This window comes from Crocodylus siamensis, chromosome 1 (genome assembly GCF_052110815.1).
Source record: "Crocodylus siamensis isolate JL-2025a chromosome 1, ASM5211081v1, whole genome shotgun sequence".
Classification (NCBI taxonomy): domain Eukaryota; kingdom Metazoa; phylum Chordata; order Crocodylia; family Crocodylidae; genus Crocodylus; species Crocodylus siamensis.
This window is the reverse complement of record NC_143395.1, coordinates 399,941,616-399,960,055: the sequence shown is the minus strand read 5'-3', so window position 1 is coordinate 399,960,055 and position 18,440 is coordinate 399,941,616. Positions and strand designations below refer to the sequence as shown.

Genomic DNA, 18,440 nt, shown 5'->3' with positions numbered 1-18,440 from the left:
GTGTCTACACCATAGCCCCCCCCAGTTTCTTAATGAGAACGGGGTGAGAGACGATGTCAAAAGCCTTCCGGAAGTCCAGGAAGACTATGTCCACTGCTACCCCTGCATCTAATGATCTGGTGATCTGATCGTAAAAGGCCACCAGGTTGGTCTGACAGGACCTGCCACTGATGAACCCATGTTGGTTGCCCCTACGCATGCAGTCCCCTGCTGGCCCCTGCTGGATGTGTGCCAGCATAATTTTCTCGAACAGCTTGCATAGGATCGAGGTAAGACTAACTGGCCTATAGTTTCCCGGGTCCTCCTTCCTCCCTTTTTTGAAGATGGGGACCACGTTGGCCCTCTTCCAGTCCTCCGGTACCTCACCAGAGCACCACGAGTGCTTGTAAAGTTGTGCCGGGGGACTTGCAATGACCTCAGCCAGTTCCTTTAGACCTCTAGGGTGGAGATCATCCAGACTGGCTGACTTGAATACGTCCAACCACTCCAGAAGTTCCCTAACTAAATCCTCGCTAACCCATGGCCCAGGTGTGCGTCCCCCGGGGCCCGAGGGGGGCCCAGCAGGGAGGTGGCTGTTCTGGTCCCTACTTAGGAAGACGGAGGCAAAGAAATCGTTAAACATGTTAGCTTTGCCATCTGGTGTGACGACCAAGTTTCCCATTGCGTCCTGCAAGGGCCCCACATTACCCGGGACCTTCTTTTTACCCCCTATGTATTTAAAAAAAGACTTCTTATTGTCCTTAATCTGGGAAGCTAGCCCCAGTTCCATCTCTGCCTTGGCCTTCCTAACTACCCCCCTACATCCCCGAGCAACTACAGAATAGTCCTCCCTGGTGATGACCCCTTCTTTCCATTGGGTGTAAGCCTCCTTTTTAGCAAGGAGACATTCCCGGATGCTTTTGGTGAGCCACGGAGGCTTGTGTGCTCTCCTGCTCCCTTTGATCCTCAGGATTACCTTCCTTTGGGCTTGGAGGATCGTCTCCTTAAGGAGCGACCACTCTCCTTGGACACCTGGCTCCCCTCCCCCCTGGGACCTCAGCGCTTCTCCAAGTATCCTCCTTAGCTCGTTGAAGTCTGCCCTCCTAAAATCTAGGGCCGCTGCCTTACTGCATGCTTTTGCCACCTTTCGGTGGTTGGTGAATTCCAGTAGGCGATGATCGCTGTCGCCCAGGTGGTCGAGCACCTGCAGCCCCCTCACCAGGTCATCACTTGTGGCCAGCACTAGGTCCAACAAGGCATCCCCCCTGGTGGGGCTGTGCACCTCCTGGGTTAGATGGAGGTCCTGCACTCCGGCCAAGAACCTACGTGAGCGGTCAGACCTGGCTGACTGCTCTTCCCAGTAGATGTCCGGGAAGTTCAGGTCCCCCATGACTACCACATCCTTAGCCTTCACTACCTCTGTGAGCTGACCCAAGAATTCCTGGTCAAGCTCTTCTCCCTGGTTGGGAGGTCTGTAGTAGACTCCCACCGTTAAGTCCCTTTCCCCTCGACTGCCTTGATTCAGAGTGATTTAGACAAATTGGAGGACAGCCAAAAGAAATCTCATGAGGTTCAACAAGGATAAGTGCAAAGTCCTGCACTTAGGATGGAAGAATCCCACGCACCATTCCAGGCTTGGGATCAACTGGCTAAGCAGCAGAAAAGGACGTAGGTGTTACAGTAAGCTATATGGGTCAGCAGTGTGCCCTTGTTGCCAAGAAGGCTAACAGTCTACTGGGCTGCATTAGTAGTAGTGTCAGCAGATCAAGGAAAGTAATCATTCCCCTTTACTCTGCACTGGTGAGGTTACATCTGGAGTTCTGCGTCCAGTTTTGGGACCCCGCCACCAATATAGAAAGGATCTGAACAAGGTGGAAAGAGTCTAGTGGAGGGCAATGAAAATGGTTTGGGGACTGGGGCATATGACTTCTGAGGAGAGGCTGAGGGAACTGGGCTTATTTAGTCTGCAGGAGTGAAGACTAAGGGCAGATTTGAGAGTAGCCTTTAAATACCCAAAGGGGGGTTCCAAAGAGGATGGAGCTAGACTGTTTTCAGTTATGAAAGATGACAAAACAAGGAGCAATGGTCTCAAGTTGCAGCAAGGGAGGCTTAGATAAGATATTAGGAAAACCTTTCTCACTAAAAAGGTGACATACTGGAACAAGTTCCCCAGAGAGGTGGTGGACTCTTCATCCTTGGAGGTTTTTAAGGCCCAGCTCGACAAAGCCCTGGTTAGAATGATCTAGTTGGGGTGGTCCTGCTTTGAGCAGGAGGTTGGACTAGATGATCTCCAGAGGTCCCCTGCAACCCTATTTTCTATGATTAAAACAAAGCACATGCTTGTGTGCATTTAAGACCTCCTTTGGGAGGCATGGTTTCCTCTGACTCCCTTTTGGTTAGCAGTCAAATTCTGAGGTACCTCACAGAACAAATGCAACACATATGTGAGGACATGGGAGCAACCAAGATTTATATAGTTTATTATTGATCTGGAGAAAAACAGTAGAATAACAATGGCTCTGAGCAGCTTTAGAAAGAGCCAGAGTTGCTAGGTAAGTGGATATGTGCTACAGATAAATGGGTGATATCTTTTCCAAATCCCCAAAAGGGGGGGAGATCTGGGACACAGAGCTGGCCATTTGTGCAAGAAGGCCTTAATCAGGCAGTACAGTAGCAAGTTAAAACGGAGGAGCCACAAAACATGGCACAGAGCTATAGTGGGTTTGCTGTCCTGACAGCCAGGTGCTGAGGTTTCAGGAGAGACCTGTGATTCCACACAACAGCCTGGTAACTTAGAACGGGGGCAGGCTGGAGGGCCACTTACTGAATTTTGACAAGCTGTCGAGGGCTGCATGGGTAGCCTCTCCCTCCTCGGCAGGTGCCTGGCACCCTGATTGCCATCTTGTGACTGGAAGTCCCGCCCCTGAACCCATGACCTTTGCAACAGCTGGGCGTGAGCGTGGGGCCTGCTCCAGTGTCCCAGGACGCTGATTACGCCCGAGCATGGTGGCAGGAGCATGAGGCCTGGGCTGGCAGGGGCTCTGGAGCCAAGTCAGGCTGCACCAGTATAAATGAGGGGAGCCAGCCTGGCTCATAGAGCCCCTGCCAGCCCAGACGTGTTCCTGCCACCCCGGTCTGGGTCCCGCTGGTGCTGGCCCTGCGCTCCCATCCAGCTGTCACTACACTTGTGTGCGTCCATTCGCTGCCACTCTCCTCCCCTACCTGCTACTTTCACTGCTTTCCTGCCTCCTGCCACGATACTCTGGTACCATGTGGTTTCTGGCTGCGTGGCTGCAACCACAGGACCCAGCAGGAGGCAACCCAGCCCAGCCCCAAGGACTGGTGATCACCCACAGTCCACTCTTGCCTTCCCCCACACTCTTATTTGAATTTCCATCCAGCTGAGGGAGGTGGGAATAGCTCCGCAATTCCAGGCCAGAAGCCTCTGCTCAGGCAGCCAGGAGCAGATAAATATTAATTTTCTAAAATTTTTAGGGGTGTCACGGGCCAGATAGAATGGCCTGGTGGGCTGGAGGCTGTATTGTGCTCGCCTCTGACTTAGAGTCTAATTCCACATTGTCAGTGGTTTGTTTATATGGCTCTCAAATTCTGTATTACTTTAATATTGACTGCTCTTGTATTAGTTATATCTGAAGATTTGTGTTACAGCACCATTCAGATGCTAGAACTCAGATGCTAAAGGAAGCAGACCTCTGTCTAGCTCACTGGTGGGCAATTATTTTGGGCAGATGGCTGCTTACCCAGTTTTGGCAAGCTGTCCAGGGCTGCATGGGTAGTGCCGCACCTTGACAGGTGCCCCACCCCCTGGTCACCATCTTGGGACCAATGTCTTGGGACTGATTTCTCAGGGTGAGCACTAGTGGGGCTCAGAGCAGGGTGCAGGCTGGCAGGGGTCTGTGGATCTGGGCTGGGCTGCACCAGCAGGGAGAGGGAGGAGCTGGCCCAGCTCCATAGAGCCCCTGCCAGCTGGGACCCTGTACCCCTGTCACCCTGTTTTGGGCCCTGCTGGTGCTGGCTCTGTACTCCTGCGCCCGCTCACTTGCAGTACCCCCCAGTACAGGTGGGGGGCAGTGCACAGCCCTGACCCCCTGCTCACTGGCAGGGAACGAGCTGGTGCTGAGTGTGGGGAAAAGCGGCCCCTCACCAGCCCTGTGGCCGGCACTCCCTGCCACAGCCACTTGCAGCCTGTGCGGGGCTGTCCTGAGCAGGCACAGGGACCCCCAGGTGGGCTGCAAGTGGCTGCAGTGCCAGCTTGTAACCCGCCCCTGCCACCAGCCTGGGCCCCAAACGGCTCTGGGCTTGCCTACTGAGGCTGCTCCATGACGGCAGCAGCTGTGGTTCCCCCGCTTGCTGCGCCAGGCATTGTTTGCCACTGCTGCCTCTGAGCTGCCCAGCACGTGAGCTCTGGGCAGGCAGCAGCAGCAATTGGGGGTCCACAGCTGCTGCCTTCATGAAGCAGCCCCGACAGGTGAAGCTGGAGCTAGCACAGGGCCCAGGCTGGCAGCGGGGGCAGGTTACAAGCTGGTGCTGAGCATGGGGGGAAAACCGGCCCCTCCCCTGCCCCGTGGCCAGTGCCCCACACTGCAGCTGCTTGCAGCCCACCTGAGGCTGCCTGTGCCTGCTCAGGACAGCCCTGTGTGGGCTGTGAGCAGCTGCAGCAGGGAGTGCCAGCCACAGGGTGGGCGAGGGACCACTTTTTCCTCCTACTCCCCTCCCGCAGCTTTTTACCGGGCTCCTTCTCTGCCCGGGGTCCTCCCCTCCTGTCCCCCCTGCCGGGGCAGCCACATGGTCCCAGGCCAGAAGCCCCTGCCCAGGTGGGCCCTGCTGTTGTAGGAGCCCACCAGGCTTCACCTGGGTCCTACTGCCCCTGGCTCGTGTCATTTCTGACAGGAACCAAGGACAGACAGATCAATATTAATTTTCTAAATTTTTTAGGGGCGCCGCAGGTGGGGAGAATGGCCTCACAGGCCAGATGCAGCCCACAGACCATATTTTTGCCCACCCCTGGTCTAGCTTCTTGTCTCCGAGAGATTTTTGGAAACCTCACAACCACACATGGTCTCTACTGGCCTAGGAATTGAGAGACCTGGGCTCAGTCCCTTGTTTTACTGAAATCTACTGAATGACCCTTAGCAACTAATTAGCTCAGTTGGTGCCTCTGTGCCCCTTCCCTCTCTTAGTCTGTCTGTATAGTACAAAGGGTCTTTGATCCCAGCTGGGGCTCATAAGTAATACTGTAATACAAACGAATAAAATGGAAGCAAAGCAAAGCAAAGATGAGACATATGCAAATGTGAAGAACACTACAGAGAAATAGAAACCATTCCCCTGGGGCAGAAGAGTCTTGCATCATTAGACCACTGAAAAACAGAGCTTCAAAGTCAGTACCTTATACAATTTCAGAAGTTAAAACTCAACTGCTTGAATCCTTGACTGCTGTTAACTAATTTCAGTGTAGAGGAAAAAAGCATCATCTCCAATATAATGGATTCCTGTAATCCCTATTTTCAGCTGCTACTACTAAATAAGTAATGCTGCAGTCTTCAATCAAATTTTAAAAAGGAACATAATCATGGGAGTTATCGCCTGCTGCATTATTACTCTGATGTTAACTTTCAAACCAGGTGACATTTACCCTGGGCCAGATTCTGCCCTCCTTGTCCCCAGTGAAAAGCATTTTATTTCATGAGTGGCCTTCCTGAAATCTGTGGGACTGCTCTTATTGGATTTACAATCATTCTAGTTGAATGACTTAATACCTGTTGTAGCTCCTGATTGCTTTTAATCAGTTTCTTCTCTTGGACTTGGGGCATAATGGGGTTTATCTGCATGGTAACAGGAGCTACAATAATGGATCAAAGAGTAATCATCCTATGCTTACCCCACGGTAACTGTGTTGGGGCATTTTTTATGGAAGAAGAGTTCCCAACTTTGATATCCTATCTAGTGGTAAAAAATAATCTCTCAGTTTAAATGAAGTTTTATTAAAGCACAAAGCCATATGTAGATTTGCACCAGAATAGCAAAATGTTTGAACTGCAGTTGAGTTGCTACATTGACAAGGCAGGAGCACCGCCAGGAGTGACCAGGAATATCAGTCACAAGCTGGCAGAGGGTAGGTTTAGGTTAGATATCAGGAGGCGCTACTTCAAGGTCAGGGCGGCTAGAGTCTGGAACCAGCTTCCAAGAGAAGTGGTGCTGGCTCCTACCCTGGGGGTGTTTAAGAGGAGGTTAGATGAACACCTTGCTGGGGTCATTTGACCCCAGTATTCTTTCCTGCCATGGCAGGGGGTTGGACTCGATCTGCTCAGGTCCCTTCCGACCCTAGAAACTATGAAACTATGAAGGCTGGAGAGAGAGTTGTTAACTTCCTTGTTACTTTGAACAGCTGTATTCAAAGGGAGACTGAGATGTGTTCTAAGAACATGCAGTCTTGTGCTTTACCAGTTCATAGTTATCATAGTCTTATGGATCCCCTGGTGGTTTATAGTGGGATGAATTTTATCAACTTTTTAATTATAATTCATGCAGGATTAAATATTAAAAGCATGTGAAAGGTAAGCTCTCAGTGATAAGGACATGACATGGTTTTAAGGTAACTTTATCTTAAATCTGCCTTTGTTATATTTGCATTGTGATTCGAGGTCAAATCTTGAGCTGGTATATATTGACTGTTTACTTTCTGAGGATGTGGCTCATGGTCTTTGATTATATGATTAAAGAATCCTGTGTTGCTGATCCAGGAAAACACATTGTCATGATCCTAAACTTACGCTTTCGGTTAAATCCTGTTGATTGTAGTGGGACCAGTCACGTGTTGAAACTTCAGCTTAGACTTAAATTTCCCTGTTGGATGAAGAGATACTTCCATACTATTACAATAAAATTAAAACTTACTACATCTTTAGATGTGTGCACGGTATCTCACAGTGTTTTATGTTTCACTAATTTAGTTTTTATAAATGCCCTTTTGTACCATTACTGTTGGATAATTTATCATCTAAAATGTCTTTCTGTTTAAAGTGCATATTTTAATATTTTAGTCAGCACAACTATATTCATCCATGTTTGTTTGTGTATTTACAGCCAACACAATATCTTTTTAGGTGTCTGGAGGGGGATGAGGCACATAACAGGAACATTAACTTACTGTGCAGTCATTCACAGCCCACACTTTCTTTTATGTGTTAATCAAGCAGGAAGGCAGATCATCATTATGAAGCTAGCTCCACTCACAATTTATCCCCTAATTCCACAGACTCCCATACACATGTTTGACTTTAATGGAACTCTGCCTGAAAATAATGCCAATGGGACTGTTTGTATGAGTGTGGGCATGAAGGCAGAAAAGTTAGGGGGACATCTTGCTATAAATCCAGAGATGCTGTGTATAAAAGTCATTCCAGGCTTACATAAAAGGCATTCAGACTGCGGAGACAGGTGATCAGATGTGATCCTAGCCACAATCTCTCCCTTTTCTGCTATTGATTATGAGGTTAGCCATGCTAGCCCAATGGACCATCTAGGATTAGGTGGACTTTGACTTACAGGAGTAAATGTAAATATTTAAACATTTGCATGACCAAATCTATAGGTAGCCAGTATATAGCAGCAACTTTGTGTTACTCTTTGTGATGTGGTTCATATTTGGCTCTTTCTAAACATTTCAAGGGAATAAACAGTAAAATTGTAGAAAAACAGGGCTTAGAGGGACCTCAGTTCATCATCTTAGTCCAGTCCCAAGACAGAACCTTCCTTGTCTAAACTATCCCAACCATTAGTCTAATATACATTGCAAACTTCCCAGAGTACTTAACCATCCTCCTAGTTAGAATGATTTCCTTAATATACTTAAATCTCCATTGCTGCAAGGTAAGCAATGAGAGAATTTAAACAAGGGAGGAAAGCTGTTTAAGCTAAAAAGACAATGCAGGTACAAATACAAATGGGTGCAAATGGACCATTGGTACTTTTATAAGATAATTTCCTACCAGCAGAGGAGTTGAGACTCAGGAACACCCTAACAATTGAAGTTAAGAAAACAGAAAATTTAGTTAGTTTTAGGATGAAGGTTAATGAATTTATATTCATGATTATATGACAAGGTTAGATCATGCTTGGTCCAAAAGGTTGGACCTTTTATGATCCAGGAGATCCTTTCCAGTCTTCAGTCCTATGTTTATAAATACAATTTAATGAATGTTTGTCATATAAATGCCTTTTATGGACTGTTTAGTCATAATAGTTGGACTATCCTAATCATTATCTACCTCGTTATTCTCAAGAAAGCATGTATCCCTTTGGCATGAGGTTATATAAAGCCAAATTCTGGTGGGGAATGAGACTGAAATAAGTGGTTTAGGAGAAGCACTGGACAAAGCTCACTAAATTTACTCAGGATACCTGAATGTAAATGAAGGTAAAATGTAAACACAGGCAAGCTCAATCTAAATAAATTCTTCAAAATATATGGAAACAGGAAGGTACAACAGCTGATTCCAGTACCATCACAGGTGCTTATTAGAGTGAACCAAGGTGCAGCAAAAGATCTTAAGGCTTTGAGGCGATTAAAAAAACCCCCCAAAACTGGAGGTTGGGGTTTGTTGAAAGGCAGTTGCAGAAAATGTAGGTGGTGTCCTGGGCAGCAGGAATGGAAATGCCCTAGGTAGAACTAGAGAAAGGAGGGCTGAGCCTGCAAGCCATTAAACTATGCAGTTTTGCATTTTTTGTCAGAAGTTTTTCTTGAAACAACTTTTTTTGCAAGGAAATTCTACTTCTCCACTAACTGGTTAACAATGCAACATGTTTCCTATGGAAGATTTGCCCCCTTAGGACCAGCTGCACTTAACTCTTGGAGTCGCTCAGCATTTCTCCAGTGAAGTGCAGCTCCTTTTAGCAAAGGGGTGGCAACCACCTCCATCTGTTCAGCAGGATTACTTCACTCAGGCCTGGGCACTGTTCTGTAGAAAACAAACAGGACCTGGTCCTGCCAGAAACATGTGGTTTCTCTGCAAAATCACCTGCTCCCAGGATAATTTGGCAACATACAGACACCTCCAAGTCTTTACCTAGTTTCCATTCAGAATGAAGCAATTAAGTGACCTCATTTACTCCATAGCTGTGAGAAACAAAGTTTCCTTCTAATATACTATATGAGGTCTGGAAATTCATGTGGTAATCAAAATATCTTCACTTGTTATCGTGAAAGAGTAAACAGCGACGTGGCAAAAAGAGCCGGAGAACGCCGCTTCTGGAGCTATTACCATATTAGGATAGACGCTCTGGGAAAAGAAAAGAAAGAGAAGGGAGTCTCAGAAAGGGAGAAGAAAGAAAGAGCATCTGAAGGAGAACGTGAAGGAGAAAGAAGATCTCCAGGAGATAAGACACTTACCTCAGGATGTTTCTCGCCACTGGAGAGAACGGAGCTCTGAGAAAGAGGAGCGGATCCCTGAAGAGGCACCGGAGACGTGGGTGGCAGCCGCGCTGAAAAGTAAACTAACAAACAAAAAAAGAGCAGAGTGAAATGACTCACTCCCACAAGCTTAGTGAAAACAACTGAGTGCTGACCACAAGGAGTCAAGGCTTCAGGCACGCACCAGATGAAAGGTGCACACTCAGGGTAGCAAAAGTAAAGAGAGAGAAATAACAAGGCTTGAAGAGAAAAGCCTGCTCTTAAAAAAAAAAAAAAAAGGAAACAAATGGAGAAACCAGAGTAAAAGGGACTTTGTTTACTAACACCAAGTTCAGTCCAACCAAACTGATAAAGGTTAAATAAGAACAGTATGTAGATAGAATTACGAAGTTGATATAATTGTTAAAAAAAAAAAGACCACTTCTGTTTAAAGATAGCAAAAGGTTGTATAGTGTTATAAAGAATAAAGATAAAGACAAGCGTTAATTTGCATCTGATTGTGAATATATATATCGGCAAGTGTGTGGGACTAATTGAGTGAAGTTTTCCTCTATAATACCAGGATTCCTAATAGAGACACCCAAAGAGCAAAATAAAACAACAAATATATATATATATAAAACAACCCTCCTGACAAGTGACATCATAAAGCAGAACATATTGTAATAATATCCAAGATGTGGCAGGCGGGAAAGTCGGGGTACTTTCAGCTCTTTGGGAGATTATAAAAGGATACAGAGAGGCAAGGTCCACCATCACAGTTATTAATGACAATCATTTAGAAAGAGTCAACCTCTGTTGGGGGTCAGGATGAAACCAAACAAGACAAATTATTTCACATTGGTCTTTTGTGAGGTCCTTATACCTTCCTTTGAAACATATACTACTGTCAAAGTTAGGATACCAGATAAGATGGACCATGGGCCTGGTCCATTTCTCTGTTCCTAGAAGAGTTGATCAAAGAGTAATATAGGGCTCAGTTCTGAGGGTTATCAGCCTTACCTGGCAAGAGTCAGTATCCAGGGTCTCCTATGGCAACTGTTACATTGGCCCTTCTGTGATTGCATGAGTTTTCCTGCAGTCATGACAGTGGATGAGTCTTGCTTCACATCGTAGAGTTATCAAGTCTTGATCTCTACCAGTTCATCCATATAACTGAAATGAAAAGAGATGATTACTCATGCAAGATTTCACTGACTTCCGCTTCTGTTTCTAGGCTGGTGGAAGTGTGGTCTCCCAGGACCTGAATGCTAAAAGCACTCTGAAATACAACAAACAGGCTTATCACAAGGGATGCCTTGATTCCCCTCCTGCCCCCTCCTCTTGCCCCTCCCTAAAGAGACTTTTGAGCTTCCAATCAAGGCTTGTAAACAAAATGCAAAATTCAAAGAAAACCTGCAGTCTCCCTGTGAAAGAACATACTGTGTGTGTTTCACTGGGGAATGGCTATCTTAAGTTCACTTAAAAAGAAGTGCTCACAGAAAAAAAACATTGCAAGCACAACACTGTCTTTTCACACTCCTTAGCAGATGGAGCAGAACGTATTCAAGACATGGGGCATAAAGAACTTCTCAGCAATACATCTTATAGGCAATATAATCCAGTTTAAAAATGCATTTAAAGCAACAGTACCTTGGAAATCATCTCATAATGTATTGAAAACTAATGGGAATATTTGTTCTGTAAGAAGGGGGAAATGTCAGGATTATCATAAAGCTATACTGTCCCACAATGCGGCATAACAGCAGAGAATGAAATGATAACAGCAAGAGACAGAGTGACCACTGTGGAGTCCACATGCAGCCCTGCCAACATGACTTCAAACCTGGCTACGTGTGATGTCCTCCTGTCCCTTCTTTCCTCATGTCTTTGTGACAAGGCATTTAGCAGAATTCACAGATTCATTTGGGATCTGACATGGCAATGCTGTGAACGCTTCTGCTATGGCCTCAAACTCTCAACCTCTAGGCTTCTGGCTTCTCACCCACATCCACGGCACTGGAGCAGAGTGTGTCTTCCTGTAATCAGGCTAGGGACACTGGATGAAACACCACTGTGCAAAACAGTCGGCTCAAAACTTTATGCATAAGGTAAGTCCTGTGTATGTGCCCAGGGCATAAATGACACAGGTGTTGTGTAGCCCTCTGCACAGGGATGATTTGCCTCAGTCATGGTATTTGTGAAATGGTACATCACTGTAATGATCTTCAGGGCTAGATCCTACCTGCTCTTGCATAGGCAGGCAAAGTAGACTGAGGGAGCATGGAGATGTTTTTTTTACTTAAGGAAAGGAAGGGCAAAGAAGAGACATTTGTTCTTTAAGATTCCTTCTGGGTCTCTCCTTTCCTCCGGGATAAAGCAGCTCCATTTGTGAACAGTCCCCGTTGCTCTTGTTTCAGTTCACCATTGGAGTTAGGCCAGCAGTAAAGTGTGTGACAGCCACTTCAGACATACCTGCTCCCTCCTGGCTTAGCAGTGGCAGCCACAGCTGCAGCTGGGCCTAAGGAAGTTGCAGCTTGTTGACAAGCTCTTACATGTGAGCTGGCAGGAGGTGAATGCATTAGAGCTGCTTCATGATGGCAGCTTCTTCCCGCATCACTTCAGCTGCCCATCCTGAGGCAGTCTTATTTGCATTCTTCCTTCACCTCTGCCTTCCTGTTCAGATAAGCTGAGGGAAGCAGGACCCTGAGACTCCTTGATTGATTGAAGGGTTTGCTTCCCTGAAGTGTGACATGGGGAAGGTAGTTTATCTTTGTTGTGGAACCGAATGCTGAAAATTATGGCCCATGAAAGCTTATGCATTAGGGCTGTGCAAAGCGGGTGGTGATTCAATTTGGAAGAGATTCAGCCCAATTTGGTGGTGGAATCTCCAAATCTGAATTGAATTGGGACCAATTAAAAGGTCCAAATCAAGTCGAAGCTCTCTGAATCAATTTGGAGAGCTTTGGTGATTTGAGCAGTCCCTATTCACTGCCGCAGGGAGCTGGACCCGGACTCCGTGTTGGTAAGTAAGGGGGCGAGGGACATGGGGCTGGAGGAGGGGGGGAGGGGACCATGGGGGGACCCTGCCAGGCCCCATCCCCTTCCTGTTCCCCCGGCCCCACTAAGTGCCCCCCAACCCCTGCCTCTCCCCGAGCCCCCCATGGCTGCCCCGCCCACCCCAGCTCCTGGCCCTTTGGGGGCTGGGGTGGGCCGGGAGGGGCTGGGGGAGCAGGTGCAGGGGTTGCGGGGCTTGTAACAGAGCCTCCCATGTGGCATGGGGCAGTGGAGATCGCCCCCTGCCAGGCAGAAGCCAGGAAGTGTGGGCTTTTTTTCCCAAAGAGCTGGACCTGGGGCCGGGCGGCCATTAAGAGTGCACAGGGAATGGGGCCTGTGTGATTTGGAGATTCAGCTGATCTGGTAGCAGCCGGATTGCTGACTCAGATTCAGCTGAATCAGTTCCGGTCAGTGATTCGAATCACTGTCCCCTGAAACAGCCAAATCCAAAGCGACTACTAGCCACTTCGCACAGGCCTATTATGCATCTCTGATTAGTTAGTCTATAAGGTGCATCTCTACCCTCCTCCTGACTGATGACTGAATAGACTGATAATGGCTTTTTTGATAGCATAAGGTAACGGTGATGTGCTTGATACAGAAGCTGCGTGCCTGGAAGCTGGAATGGTGCTTAGTTGGGATATCATTGCAGGGTACTGTGTCACTGTCACTGAGAACATTCTATGGCAATTATTACCTTATTTTTAATTAATGATATAAAATGAACACGCTCCCAGGATCTAATTTTATTCCTGAGGTCAACCAGAAGTACCTCTGCTGACATCTTCACGTGTGTCTAGTTCCAAACAACACAGCTTGAAGGCCATTTCTATAACAGACAAAAGACATTGCAATGTGGTTGCTCTGGTGTTTTTTATGTCTTGTTTTAACATGGGAAGCACGTAATTGGTGCTGGTTGCCACACAGACCATAACTGGACACAGCCAATAGCCTGGCTACAGTGGGAGAAAACTCTGCAGGTAAGATAGCAACAGTACACCCTGTATTTACTGATGCCCCAATAGTGCTGAGACAGGATCAGGATTAGGGTCATGCCTTCGATCTGGTATCCCATGATCACCTCTTGGCGAAACTGGCCAACTGTGGCGTTGGGTCCACTATGATCCTCTGGTTGGGAAATTGGCTCCGTGGTCGGACCCAGAGGGTAGTAATTGATGGAAGTCACTCATCATGGTGTCCTGTGACCAGTGGGGTCCCCCAAAGCTCTATCCTTGGACCCATATTGTTCAACATCTTCATTAATGATGTGGACATTAGAGTCAGAAGCGGACTGGCCAAGTTTGCCAATGACAACAAACTTTGGGACAAAGCGTCCATGCCAGAAGACAGGCGAGTGATCCAGGATGACCTGGACAGGCTCAGTGAATGGTGGGCGGACAAGAACCTGATGGTGTTTAACACTGAACAATGCAAGATTTTCCACCTTGGGAGGAAAAACCTGCAGCATCCTTATAGGCTCGTCAGTGCTACGCTGGCTAGCACTATGGAAGAAAGAGACTCAGGGGTCGTCATTGACCACAAGATGAACATGAGCCTTCAATGCGATGCTGCGGCTACTAAAGTGACCGAAATGCTGGCTTGCATCCATAGATGCTTCTCAAGCAAATCCCCTTGTACTCAGCCTTGGTGAGGCCGCAGGTGGAGTACTGCATCCAGTTTTGGGCTCCACAATTCAAAAAGGATGTGGAGAAGTTTGAGAGAGTCCAGAGAAGAGCCATGCACATGATCAGAGGTCAGGAAAACAGACCTTACGACGATAGACTGAGAGCCATGGGGCTCTTTAGGCTGGAAAAGCGCAGGCTCAGGGGTGATCTGATGGCCACCTATAAGTTTATCAAGGGTGACCACCAGGATCTGGGGGAACGTTTGTTCATCAGAGCGCCCCAAGGGATGACGAGGTCGAACGGTCACAAACTCCTGTAAGACCGTTTCAGGCTGGACATAAGGAAGAATTTCTTTACTGTCCGAGCCCCCAAGGTCTGGAACAGTCTGCCAGCGGAGGTGGTTCAAGCACCTACACTGAACACCTTCAAGAGCAAATTAAATGCTTATCTTGCTGGGATCCTATGACCCCAGCTGACTTCCTGCCCTTTGGGTGTGGGGCTGGACTCTATGATCTTCCGAGGTCCCTTCCAGCCCTAATGTCTATGAAATCTATGGAATAATTTGTTTTTCAGTTTAGCTGCTGAACTGAAAAATTTGGGGAGGGGCCAAGTTTGGTTTTGATTCAAAATGAATTTAAAGTGTTTATTTTTTTTCATGCCATAGAATCATAGAAAAGTAGGGCTGGAAGGGGCCTTTGGACCCTCTAGGGTCATCTAGTTCAGCCCCCTGCTTGATTCAGGATGACCCCTGTCCAAACCATCCTATACAGATCATTGTCTAATCTGTTAGTAAAACTACACAGTCCTACCCTGTCACATGGCCTACCTGCTACCAGTAAAGCAGGGGGCCAACGGTGGTCAGTGCACTGTTGCTGCAAGGGTTGTCGAAATACATTCCAGAGATCCAAGGGAAAGGGCCATGCCCCCATCATAGATGAAGGCAAAAGTCCCCACAGTCTGTGCCAATCTGACCATGGGGTAAAATTCCTTCCTGATCCCAAACACATTGGCAGAGTGGCAGGAACCTCCATGTTTTAGTCCCAGCATGAGCATTGTCACACCCCAGTCAAAATCGCAAGCTTTTACTGCAGCCAATACCCAGTGTTTTTAAGGGAAGTGGTGGGGGGGGGGAACAGCCCTGAACTGTAACAACTAGATGGGGAAAAGTATCCTCCCTGACTCTGAGAGGCAACCGGTGAAGCCCAGAAGCATAGGAAACGCCCACAGCATAGGCACAGGCATAAGCATTGCCAGAATAGGTTTAAAATGTATGTTGTTCTGCATAAAACTTGGTATTTCTCTGAAGTGCTAGCTAAAAATCAGTGCTGGAGAAGAAGTTCCTACTGCCTCCGAGTCTCCTGCTTGCCATTAATTCAGCAGTGGGAGGAGTAGCATAACTAGAGGGGCTTTGAGTGGGGCAACACCCCTGGGTGCCAACTATGAGGGTGCACCAAAATGCCCAGTGGAAGACTTTGCCATGATAGGGGCAGCCTTGTGCTGTCAGCTGTAGGAACTGGGCAGGTACAACCTTGCACCCAGCAGCACGGGGGCAGGGCACAGGTGGGGTGAGTGGAACAGTGCTTCTTCCCCCAGCCACCTGGGGAGTTTTTGTCACAACAGGCACAGTCTTGCACCCAGTAGTGTATCTGGCCAGGGGAGGAGGGGGTGAAAAACTCACTCGGTACAGCTGCGAGGGACCCTGCACCATGGGGCTGCTGCCATCCAAGCTGAAAGTGCTGCAGCTGCACCAGTGGCAAGCATGTATCAGCTGCCTTTGGTGTAAAGAGAGCCCAGGCTGGTGAGATTTCCCTTTCCTTCACCCATGCCCCTCACCTACATTACTCAGCATATCCCCACCTGGGTACTGAATTAGCTTGCTTTGCCTCTAGGTGGGAGCTTAGGCTGTGAGATAGCTGACTCTTAATTTTCAGGCTAGAATGACCCTCAAGTGTGGTGGTTAGGACACTCGCTGGAAGAGGCTTCTAGTGCCAGCTCTAGTGAATGTTTATTTAAAGTAAACTTGTAGCAAACGGACACCTGGAGAACTTCCCTCCTTCCCCTCCCTAGTTGCCTCAAACCAATAGTCTGATGACTGGAGCACTTACTTGGGAGGTACAGATTCATATCCCCTTAGCCACAGAAGGACACGCATGTGAGTGCTGAACTATTGGGTAAAAGGGGCCTGCTACCACACAGCTACCTCCTACAGCCTTCTTGTGAATCTAGCTCCAAAACCATTTTTCCAGTTAATTTTTTTTCAGTTTGGGTTGAACTTACAGTTTGGGAATGACCAAAACCTCATTTTTTTTACTAGTAGTACAAAGATATGTGTTCATAACCTGGTAGTGTGAACAATCTCATAGGCAAAGAGCATCCTGGCTTGTTAATGGAGCCAAATATGTTGGTTGTTGGCTAGTGAAGGCTGGTGGTGAGCTGTGACTACAGCAAGAATGAGAGCGAGAGAGAGAGAGAGCTAAGGTGCCCATGCTCTCGGCATCCCAGAGATACTCCAGGGCTGAGAGACCCCAACAGTGAAAACTCTGAAGTGCAAAAGCTGTATTCAAGATTCAGAGGGCTATGAATGGGCAGAAGAGCAGCCATATAATATGTGCATGCATTGAAAAGCATCGAGTTTTGTGTTCCCCAGTTCCCATGTAAGAACACCCACATAAGGACTGTGGCAGGCCAGTAGGGGGTGCTTTTGTGTACAGCCACCCACCTCACTGTGCCCAACCCCCTTCTAGACTCCAAGTGCCTCCCTGGGGGCGCCTCATATCTGGCTGACCCCCTTCCTGGAGCACACCTGCTAGCCTGGGGGTAACACTGCCACCACCCAGGGATGGGCTTGATTCTGGCTCTGCACACCCTGGGAAACACAGGCCTAGTAGCCCTGGAGGGTACTTGATTCACTTCAAGAACTTGGGATGCTTCCCTCAGTTGGAAGCACAAGTAGTGGTCTCCCTTAGCTGAACCAAGGGGACCCCAAGGCATAATCTAGACCCACTCCCAATATGTCTCCCACACTAGGTACAAAGGATAACTTTATTGGTTACAAGGGGTAGGGTTGGAATAGGATACAGGGTAGAGCAATATCAGAGAAATCCCATAGAGCAAACTGGCATGGCTGGGTAGCCTTTGATCACGCATCTGAATTACTGCAAGCTATATATCTAGTTAGATCTCAGGTAGTTTACTCACAAGTATCATTCAGAGGTAGGTGGAGATTCCCTCTGGAGGCAGGCAGTTCCTTGATCATGAGTTTTGAGAGAGAGAGCAAGTTTCAGATGATCCAGCTCTTCTCTTTCTCTGAGTCTTCCTCATGGCTGCTGCTCCCTCCTCCTGGGCAGTCTTTAACTTATATAGCCTGTATGACCTCATTTACCTGGTCCAATGGAGGCCGGCATCTGTTGGCTGTCAGCCAAACAATTTGAAATGCATCACTAGTTGCTGGACAGACTGGCAATTCCTAGCTCCCCAGGGAGCCCAAGCCCCTCACCCAGGGATGCGATGCCAGTCACGTAGGCAGAGGTAGCAGGTTTCTCCTCTCCCTCAGGAATGTATTCCCTTGGATTGCTGCTCCACTTGGCCCCATCCACTGCCAGCTCCTGCAGCCCCCTGAAGGCTACCCCCAACCCCCTCACTCCCCCAGACCCCCCCCCAATGGCTGCCCCCCCCAACCCCAGCCTTGGGCACTTAAAAAAAAAAAAAAAAGCCTCTACTTACCAAGCAGGGGCTGTGGGAGCTCTGGGACCTCCTCGGCAGAGCCCTCCACCAGGCAGCACAGGGCAGTGGGGGGCAGAAGGGCCTGAACTGGGGCTGTCTCCCTGCCCCATGCTGTGTGGGGGGGGGAGCAGTGATCCATACAGCAGCTCAATCTGCCGGTAAGTGCTGGGAGTTCCCCCCTGATACTGGGGTGGGGGGTGGCGACTGGGGGGGGCTCAGGGGGCTGGGAGGGGTGGGGCTGGGCAGGGCAGGCATCGGGGGGTTCAGGGGGCAGGCAGGGGATGGGGCCAGGTGGGCAGGGCTGGGGGGCCTGGGGGAGTGGCAGGGCTGCTGGGGGTCCCCACATGATTCCCTCCCACCTCCTCCAGCCCCCTGACCCCTTACTTACTGGGAATGGAGCCTGGCTCCAGCTCCATTCATGGGCAGGCAGAGTGCTTCACCACCAGGGCAAGAGCTAATCATAGAGACGCTGTGGCAGCCAGAGTATCTCTGTGGAGGACCCAGCCTCCAGCTACCTCAGGGCATGGTCCCTGCCCCACTTTTTTTCTCTGTTGGTTTTTTTTGACAATGTCCAGGGGTCTAATTTTGCCCCCACGCTGCAAATTTGCAGCATGGGAAACATTTTCTCATTCCTGCACATGCCT

At 48.4% G+C, this 18,440-nt stretch overlaps 1 long non-coding RNA gene across 1 annotated transcript; it reads right to left on the bottom strand.

Moving 5' to 3' along the window:
- Nucleotides 1-4,687: 4,687 nt before the first annotated feature.
- LOC149875286 (uncharacterized) lies at nt 4,688-18,237 on the bottom strand. Its single transcript, XR_016439603.1, has 5 exons — nt 18,185-18,237; nt 17,272-17,484; nt 10,415-10,567; nt 9,392-9,495; nt 4,688-9,281 (listed from the first exon to the last, which is right to left on the bottom strand). It is a non-coding gene; the product is annotated as an uncharacterized LOC149875286 (long non-coding RNA).
- Between the last annotated feature and the right edge of the window lie 203 nt (nt 18,238-18,440).